Raw genomic sequence first — 10,859 nt, forward strand, 5'->3', positions numbered from 1 at the left:
TGAAAGATTCATTCATTTATCTCCTTCGATAACTCTATGTATGTCTTGAAACAATCAAATCAAATCAAATGTTTCTGAGTCGGATTAAAATTTTAAAGATTATTAAACATACCCAGTTGCTAGGAATAACCAACCAACATAAGAATTTAAAAGAGACAAATAATAAGCAAGAGGACTTTAATTAAATAAAGTACATTATTACCTGCAATTTTGCTTTCTCAAGCACAACTTTTCATAATTCAAATTCGTACTTTAACATGACAATAAAACTCAAGGAATAATCAACTGAAGAAATCATAATCATACTTACTGCATAAGAAACACAATTTTTCATTTGAATCCAACCCTGGACCTCCCCTCCTTCTTCTTCTTCCATGTTTGTACAATGCTACTGCAACAAAAAGTCAAAACTATATTAAAAAAATTAATTGCAAGCTAAATATTGAAAAAAAAAACTCAGTGCCAGTTAGTTTTCTTGGCAGCTGAAACTTACAGGGGCATAATGGTAATTTTCTACCCCAATTAGAAGTGATTGTAAAAAACAAAACTCTCGATGCCAGTTAGTTTGAAACTTGCAAGGGCAAAATGGTAATCTTTTTTCCTGCCTACTAAGAAACATATTTACAATTTAAGCCTAGCCTAGCCCTTTTCATACAGATGATAAGAAATGACATGTGACCTTTTTTATTCAGCTTTCATGGCCTAGTGTCCATACGGGAGGAGTGTCTAAAAATGATCAGTCAGGTGGACAAAAGGGCCCTGAGGTTGCTTCATCCGGTTGGGGTCCTCTGTAATTATAAAAATAAAAGTAAATAGTATTAACTGCAGGGAACAACAAGCGACATACTTTATTATCACTACCAAGTACCAATATTGGCAATGTATTTTTAAGATGGCTCACTTTAGATATAAACTATTCAACGGTTTATTTTCAAGAAGTGCTTTAGCAAGACCTGAGAATCCATGTAAACAATGCCAATTAAAAAGTAAGAAATATTTTATTAGTTTTTTTATAAAATAAGATGAAAAAGAAAAAAATTACAGAATAATCAATCAAATTGTTGTTGAGTTCAATTGTCCTCAAGGTTGAGTTCTTCTTTAGCAACTCAGCAATGGCCTTTGCTCCCTGCAACATGGAAATACATCAGAGTCTTTCACACAACAATTCACATGTTGAAATTTTTTTTAAAAAATAATAACAATAAATAAAAAGCTAACCTCATCACCTATATTAGTACTATTTAGCTGGAGCTTCTGAATACCACTATTATCCACCAGTATATCACATAAAACCTGCATATAAAAGCACATATATTATTCGGTAATTATAAACATCTAAAACATGAAATATTAAACAATTAATGGTACAAATTAAAACCCAAGAATTAGTTTACCTTAGCTCCTTCATCCCCAATATTGTTTCTTGATAAGTTAAGAACCTTTAGAGAAATGTTTGATTGTAAAATACCATCAAAAGCTTTAATTCCTTCAACAGTTATTCCATTAGCAGCAAAATTTACTTCTTCAGCAACCTGGAAAAGGAAAAAGCAATGGTGCATTAAGAATACAGATCCAAATCGATAAAAAGTCATGACTTAATCGGGAAAGCCTCATTTACTTGATTTTCTATTCAGGTAATTCAATCTGGATTAAGTAAAAAAGAAACAACCATATATAGCCTATCTAACTAAGTCTTGTCCCCTTAGTCCATTGAGTGAAAAGGTACATCACCTAGTCAAATGTCAAATGTCAATGACAATAATATTGTACAGGGCACATATGTAAATTTAACTTTGAAAATTGCCTATAAAACCAAAAACTGCAACTAATATGGGGCTTACATGTGTCTACAGTCTACAATTTATATGCAGCTAGTTGTCAAAACATAAGTCCCTATAAACAGCCATACATATATTTTGGTTCAATATGACAAGTTTTGGATGATGATTTACTTCCGTAGTTTACCCAAAGATCATATAAATCTTGATTACAACTCACAAGTTACAACACTTTCACAAGCTACACATGTGCTAATGAATTCCACTCTTAATAAAAGATCCTTGTATAAGAAGCTATGAGATGAATTATGCAGGATAAAAGTAAACATAATCATTGAAATAGCCAAACCTGGTTATAAGCTAAGCTCTTTAAAAGGAAGAATAGTCCTTCATCTCCAAAGTTACGACCTGCAAAAGATACATGATTTGAATAGTGGTGCTTTACAAGTAGTGTATAAGAAAATGTATGGAAAATAGCTTCATTCTTGGCATCTTATACGGTGTTATTTTGTTAGTACCTGACATGTCAACAATGTTGAATGACCTAAGTTCTTTGGAGAAATCTTTGAGTCGATGTTTGGATTCCCTTTTGATCTTTGCACCAAAATTTGGTAACAAGTTTGTCCCAGTAGCAAAGGACCATTTTACTTCTTCAGTCGGTTTTTTCTCTTGTACATGAGCTTTTGATTTCTTAGGCATCATCAGTTTCTCCACCAATTTCCACATAACTGTCAGCTGATTTAGCAAATAAAAACAAAAACAGACGGAGAAGAAGAGAACAGTCTTCGTACCTGATTTAGGAAATAAAATAATCTTTAAAAATTGAATGTAAGAGAAAGAAATCGAGGGCACATACATGAAGAAGAAGATAACAACCTTCGAACCTGATGCCTCCTCTGTTTTTGTTTTCCGCATTCGGATGCTTCCGATCGTACCTTGAACCTCTGACTTTCGATCCCAAATTTGACTTGCAACCTTCGATTTCTGATGGTTCTAGAGTTTTTATACAAATGGTGGTGTTATTAACCAATGATGTTGGTGCGAAAGAGGGGTGGTGATCTTGTGGTATGTTGTGTCGGTGGTATATTGGGGCTTTATTGGAGACGATGGTGAACCAAAGAGAAGACGAAGGGTGGTGGCTGGTTGTCGAGCAGTAGGGGGTAGAGAGAGAGAGAGTAAATCAGGAGAAGTTAAGCTTAAAATAAAATAAAACCCTAGCACGTCCTAGATCGAAGGAAGATGAAGATGGCTTAGGGTTTGCACAGAGAATAGAGGGAGAGAATGGAAGGAGATCAAGAGGATAGAGTGGAGAAGCGGGCACTTAAAATTTTTAGAATTTTAGAGATTTTTCATTTTCCCCCCTTAAAAACGTGCGTCTAAGTAAAAAATTATAAAGCGACATTTCTAGACGACACACATTTAACATAAGCGCCCTCCGTGTTTGTGATTTTTTTTGTTGGACATTAATTTTAGGGCACGCACAAATGTGTGCCCTCTATCCTTCAAATTTTGCACATCTGACATTATTTTTTAGGGCACGCACGAATGTGCGTCCTCTATCAGCGTGTGTCATTGTTTGCGCATCATTAAAGGGCTATTTTCTAGTAGTGAAAAGTCATTTTTAACGCTTATTATCTCTAAATAGACTAGCCTGAATCTGCGAGCGTTACAATTATTTCCCCCTTAGGATGATTATGTCCCGGAATCATCAACAAAACAGGGTTTGTATAATGACTCCACATGTTATCTTTTCATCCTACGTAATAACCGTAACTCGTATGTCCTTTTAAATGAGTATCTAACTGTTAGACTTCTTGATTGCTGACGCTGATCAATCTTGCACCTGCTCTTCGTACTATGTTGGATTTTCAATCGTAACCTTCAAGTTACAAACTCGATCCTTATTGAAGACTCCTTTTCCTTCTTAAACAAACTTAACTTATGAGAAGTTCTTTACTTCAATTATCGTAACAGACTGAGGGGTCATGTCCTAATGACCTCTTATCTTATGATGCAATGCTTACACTCAGGTCTTTTAGAGCCAAATTCCAGAATGGAGTATACCTTCCTCCATGTTCTAATGTGGTATAATCACATTCTATCATGTAGCACTTCTTTCTAGAAGATCTTACTTTAACGGGGATCTCGATACTTCTATTGATTGCCTCGATTATCTTTCACTTCAATCTTCTGGCTTAAGTCGGATGCTACATCGAATTTGGTTCTCTAAACCACGTAACATACTTATCTTATCCGGAATCGATTTGATATGACCACTAGGGTGGGAATAATAATCATCTTCTTAGTCATTACTGAAACGATGGAAACCACATACATGAACAAAACAAAATCAATTACTAGTGCCTTGGTAACCTTGTGACTTTCCCTAATCCAAGTACGAGTCTTGTGCTTCCGGTAGTATATGAATCTACTACCTTTGAGACCTACTCATACTCGTTTCAAGAATTGTCTCTTAGTTTTCCAAGTCACCATACCAAAATTTCACATAGTCATTTAACACATCGGATAACATAACTAAGGTTTATATTATTTCTTGAAACGATTACATAGAAATTCAAGTTAACCTTATACTATGCCTCTTATATTAGGCTACACCACATGATACTATCTATATGGTTACTTTATATCTCGATCTTCAGATATATAAATCCTTACTCCTAATCCCTTGCATCATCACCTTGCATCCTCCCACATTTATATCAAGTCACTTCTTCGTCGCATCTCCCATAGTGCCTTTCTTACACCTCTCACACCACTTGTCTTCACCACTATCCCCATACTTTTGATCGTCCAGGTTGGACTTCGAGAATCTTCCTTTCTTATCGGACCCTGAGGATCCCTCAAGCTTCCTCTTTTCTCCTGCCTTATCTTTTTCTAGACCCTTTTCCCTAAGTTGGGTCTCCACATTATTGGTTGCTCTAACGGTTGTCTTCAAAGTAATTGCCATTTTTACCGTTGCACCAAAGTCCGTCGGCAATCCGTTATCAAACCTATCTATCAGATCTATCTATGAGCAGTACTGCATTTTTAACTGCTCCAGGAATGCTTCCCAAGACATCCTCATGGTTTCTCCTTATGGCATTGTATCTTCCAACAACTTCCACCAACTTAAAACCCCGGTCTTCAGTTGTCTGACTATAAAGACAGTTTTCTGCTTATTGTTGCAGTCGCGACTTTCAAACATCATTTCCATCTCGGATATCCAATCCATGACTTCCACCGGTGTTGGGCTTCCAGAAAGACTTGGTGGCTTGGATGCCATGAAATCTTTGTGCTTGCATCCACGTTCATCATTTCCTCCATTGGGTTAGTTTCTTCTAACCATACATGGTTTAGCTTGACTGACAGTTTAACTATAGTTTCCTTCCTCCGATTGTTCTATGTTCAGTTCTGGTTGTACAATGGGTACAGTAGGTTCACCCCTATTATTAAGCAACATTTGTCTCATTTCCTCCCTTTGTTTGGCCATCATAGCCCGAATCATTTCTTGGACTCTTGCCATCGTGATTGGCTCGGGTGCAGCTGCTACCTCTGGTGCACACTCAATCACTCGTGGCTCATGCTGTTGGTTTCCATTAGCATTTCATAATCCGCTGCGAGTTCTCACCATTTCAATATGTACACTCTAGCAGATGTTCAGTGTACAACGACGAGAATTAAGATAGGGAAAGCTTTATTTACGACACAAGTATAAATCTCCTTATCACTTCAAAAAGTTATATGCCGGTTCTAATACCGTAATTAAACGTTTAGAAATTTGAACACATAAAATTTCCAAATGCGGTCGACAATAGACCATAGATCTGATAGGATCATAAAGCATATAAGGCATATTATAGCATAAATCATTTAGCCCATAAAAGCAATTTAGGCATCTCCCATAAATAAGCTAGTGCTCGTGTCTATTCAGACATACATCCTAAATATACCAGACACTCATCTCACAATCATTGCTTAGCATTTTAAGTTTAAGCCTAAGAGTTTCCTAAAACTCCTAATTCGCTTAAACTAATGCTCTGATACCAACTGTGACATCCCTAATTTCACGTCCAGAAAAGACTGATTCGTTTATGCTTATTTAAAAATAAGAGTGTCCTTTTTGAGGAATAACATTGCAGAATTTGTTCCCAAAAAATATGATGATGATATTATCAAAGCATTTCCGAAGAAATGTATTTTTATTTATATTAGGACATTGGGATGTCATCATCAATACAGAAACATAAGCATAACAAAATATTATAAGCCTTACAGTAATTAAACTAGTGGCCTAATACTCCTTGAATCTTACAGTAGAATGTATCTTTAATATCGCTACCTGTGATACAATAAACTAAGTGGGTCAGCTTGGAAAACCTGGTGAGTACATAGGGTTTTCAACCCACAATAATATAATTATTATGTTTAATCATCGAACAATTAACCTAATTTCCCATCCCCATTATCTTCTTTATCTTAAGTATCTTCCCTAAGAATCATATATTCTTCATTTATTCATTCCTAAGGAATAGGCACAAAGTACATCGCTGTCAGGGTTTATCTAACAGATACTATGTCCATAATTGTCGATGTTATCTATTAGGCACAATTGCCAATGTTATCTATTAGGCACTAAGTCAGTAGCTGCCAATGTATATTTATAAGGCACTTAGTCCATAACTGCAAGGGTTTTTAGGGTACATGTGACATCCCCAAAATCTCGGCCAGAAAAGACCGATTTCATTTATGCTTTTTAAAACATTTTCAGAGTAAATCCGTTTGATTTTAAAAGAGATGCGGAATTTGTTCCCAAAAACAAAACATGATAAAATAGATATTTATCAAAACATTTCATATAGAAATATGATTTCATTTCATAATCAAAAGTTGGGATGTCATGTTCCGATATAGATCATAAAGCATAAACGATGATATTACAAGTCGTTCAACAAATATATACATATGCAGACTTGTAAACAAAAATGACTTGATGATTCGCCCATCTTAAGCTCTTGCGCCACTTCCTGTAATACAATTAAACTGAGTGGGTCAGGCTTGGGAGCCTGGTGAGCATATAGGGTTTTCAAACCCACAATAATTATATTTAATTACAACAATCAACAATAAACCCGATTACCCATTCCCGTTATCCTCACCTTACGTTCCTAAAAATAACGTCTATTATAAGGAACTTATTTCAGGATTTTCATCGGGACAGACATTACTGCAGAGGGGCTTCCTCAACAATAAGTGTCCTAAAGGCAACCATGTGGGGGATAGAGTACACCGGTGAACACGTCGTTCACAACACCTACAGGTAATGAGCCTGCTAGTGTTCCACAGGACAGTCTAGAATAGTCCGTGGTTGTCATCCATACTCTGCTGAATGACTAGAATAACACCAATAACACCGAGGCCTCTCATCTGTTTATTACACACCAATTATCTACCCATGTTCTACCCAACATATTAGTAGATAAAAATATACATTTTTATACATTGTTTAAAAAAAACTGTATAACATGATTTAATCAATACATATTCCACATAACAGATGAGGCATACACACAAATCACGTATTTCGTAGAGAATATACATTCACACATATAACCACAAAATATATACACGTAGCACGTATTTTATATTAAATACTTCATAATATTGCGTATTGAAAAGGGACTATACACTCACTTGATCGGAAGACGATCGGGCAGCACTACGGCTTGCAGAAGTAGTGTCTCTCCGTAGATCTGGAAGATCTTCACAAAAACCGGGCTCCTCGCGGGCAGGGCTTCGGCTCGGGAATAACGCTCTTCGGGATCCTCGGGGCTTCGGATCTTGCTTCGGGGCTCGGGAATGATACTGGGGCTTCGGGATATGATTGGCACGCAATTTGAGGCAAAACTTAGAGAGAAAGTAAGAAAAAAATCGCAAGGAAATGGCTGATCTCGAGTTCTATTTATAGGCTGCTGGGTCTGGGATTACGCGGGGCGTAATCTCAAATTACGCAGGGCGTACTCAGTACGCGGGGCGTACTTTGACGTCACTGCGTGCGTCGACTGGTGGCACTCGAGTATTGGTCAGACAAGTTGCATCCGACTGAGTACGCGGGGCATACTCAATTACGCGGGGCGTAATTGACTCGTCGAACTTCTAAATTGCGTAACTTTTGCATACGAGCTCCGTTTTCGACGTTCTTTATATCCACGCGAAGGTCAGACCATACTCTACAACTTTCATTTAGACTCCGTCGGCTAATTTTGACTTTTATTTTTATTAATTATTTTTAGAAGGCTCGGACAGGAAAACTTCGTTATAAAATCATAACTCCTTCGTCCGATGTCCGTTCTCGCCTATCTTTCCGTCGTTTCGCTACTAACAACGAGATCTTCGATTCTCATTTAGATTGTTTTGGCTAAAAGCTGCTCGATCTCAGATCGAGTATTCGGGCTGCATACTGCTAAGTCAAAACTTAGAAAAATCATAACTTCCTCATACGAAGTCAGATTTGGGCGTTCCTTTTATGCACGCTCTCGGTTTAACGAAATCTACGACTTTCGTTTAGATCGCTAAGGCTAAATATCGCTCTATCTTAAATTCATATTTTACGTCACTCGATGTCGTGCCGGTTCTGTCACGAAACTTCGACAGGTCATAACTTCTTCGTTATAACTCAGATTTTGGCATTCCTTATATCTCCGGAATCCTTGTTTCAACCACTACAACTTTATGCAAAGATATCGGGCTTATCTCACACTTAAATTTTTGACGCTTATTTTATTCTTAATTCATTAAATAAGAAAACAAACACATAAATCACATAATTCACATAATTCACAAATAATAAATTTTATTATTTCAAATTGGGGTTACAAAGGTTAACCTAGACTATTACATTGCTAAAAATGGCAAGCCTAGAAACATGGGCGTTACAGTACATCTGGTGAACACGTAGTTCAAAAACACCTACAGGTTGCGAACCTGCTAGCGTTCCACTGGACTGTCTAGAATCGTCTGTGGTTGTCATCTATACTCTGCTAGATTACTGGATAAACTTTAAAGTCGAGGCTTCTCATCATTATCTTTCTACTCTCATCATCCATATCATCTTTCATCTACCCATCTTTACCCATTATATTTATAGGCATAAAAATACATATACAGTTTAAATCAAGTAAAACATGTATAAATCGTTCATCTAGCATAGGTATTACAAACACAGATAATAAGCACATATAGTATGTATTAATATTAAATACTTCATATCTATGTGTAAGATGAAAGTAACTATGCACTGATTTGTTAAAGTGACGACTTGAAACTCGGACTGCGCTTCGCTCCTAGCAAATGTCTTTCCCTTGACGAAACCTAGTATCATTATCACTAACACCCCGTTCCCGAGTTCAACTTAACGAGAGAAAGGAAAGGAAATGGGTGGAAATGAGAAGAAAATAAAAGAAATTGGTGTTCCCAAGTTTCATTAAAGGAGGAAAGTGGTAGGAAGTGGAGGGAAATAGGAGGATCACTTTCCCTCCTAACTTTCCTTCCGATTTGGGAGGATTTGGAAAGAAAGAACAAAATGATTCATTTTCCTTTCCTTTTTTCTTTTGTTAAGCTAGGGAACGAGGCATAAGTCTTAGTATAATATTTATTGCGACTAAATATTAGTCTAGATTCACCATTAACTCAAAGTCTACTTCAAGTTCTATCAAGTAAGGAACAAACAGGTAGGATTATATCGGAGGTAGGGTCCGTTTGGTATACAAAACATACTGTTTGGAAATCCCACTTTAAACACCTCACTAAATCCAGCCTACACATCATCCCCGTAAGTAGATCAATTAGTATAACGACTTGGAATCACTAATAACTATTTTTATAGGTTCATAATAACGATAATGAACTTAAACATAAGTTATACTTAAAGTACGATAAGCATAACTCAACCTACATGTGGTTTGACGAGAAACTTGACTTTGCGCGGGTAGAACTTCTAAGCCAAAAGCTCTACTTCTCGAGGCTTTCTGGCATTTTGGGGCTTTGCTACTAACACCTAGGAAGTGCTAGATAAAAGGTCTTAGGACCTTGGGGGGTTTGGGAGAGATTTGGACAGAAAGGTGTGAGGAATTTAGTGAAAAATGACTTCAATTTAAAGGTTGGGGGAGCCACGTACGCGGAGCCTACTGCAGTACGTTGGGTGTACTCAGGCCACGTTTCGCGATCTTGTGGCAAGTCGTGGGGAAGAAGGTGTGGTCTTAGATCATGTCATGTGTCGTTTGTTGGTTAATCCAAAAATTAATTGTCTTATAAAATCTGTAACTTTTGCATACGAGCTCCGTTTTTGTCGTTCTTTATATCCATGCATAGCTATCAACGGGATCTACAAATTTTGATTAGACTATGTCGGCTAGTTTTGACTTTATTTTTAAAGTTATATTTCAACATGCTCCGACGTCCATTTTCGACTGTCTTTATAATGTTGAGCTCCTATTAACGAGATCTTCAATTCTCGTTTAGGCTGTGTTGGCTAATAATCGATAGATCTAAAATTCGATTTCTGAGTTGTGTACTATTACGTTGAATCTTAGAAAAAATCATAATTTCCTCTAACGAAGTTAGATTTGGACGTTCTCGGTTTAAAATTTACTACGAATTTCGTTTAGACCGTTAACGCTAAAAAGTATTTTTCAAAAAATTACTTTTTACAATACGCGGAGCCATGTCGGTTTAATCGCAAAACTTCGACGGGTCATAACTTCTTCGTTATAAGTCAGATTTCAACGTTCTTTATATGTACGGAATCCTTGTGACACATACTATAACTTTGGTTAAGATTATTTACTCTAAATAATCTTCTATCAAAATGTTATTTTTAATGCTTATTATCTTTAAATTGACTAGCCCGAATCTGTAGGGGTTACAAAATACATCTCTAGATGCTTCAACTTATATGTGTTGTACTTCAAAACCTTTGAACAAATTTCATTTCTCTAAAAAGTACTCTTGATCGAAGCTTTCAAGCTAAACATCTGCGATTCTACCTAAGATGAAGTTGTTATAACAACTTCACATTCACTGTTT

The 10,859-nt window shown here is 36.5% G+C and overlaps 1 long non-coding RNA gene across 1 annotated transcript; it reads right to left on the reverse strand.

Annotated features, from left to right (window-relative positions):
• Positions 1-685: 685 nt before the first annotated feature.
• LOC122197714 (uncharacterized) lies at positions 686-1,549 on the reverse strand. The gene is made up of 3 exons (XR_006191363.2): positions 1,395-1,549; positions 1,219-1,293; positions 686-1,126 (listed from the first exon to the last, which is right to left on the reverse strand). It is a non-coding gene; the product is annotated as an uncharacterized LOC122197714 (long non-coding RNA).
• Positions 1,550-10,859: the final 9,310 nt, after the last annotated feature.

The sequence above is a fragment of the Lactuca sativa genome, chromosome 4 (genome assembly GCF_002870075.4).
Source record: "Lactuca sativa cultivar Salinas chromosome 4, Lsat_Salinas_v11, whole genome shotgun sequence".
NCBI lineage: Eukaryota > Viridiplantae > Streptophyta > Magnoliopsida > Asterales > Asteraceae > Lactuca > Lactuca sativa.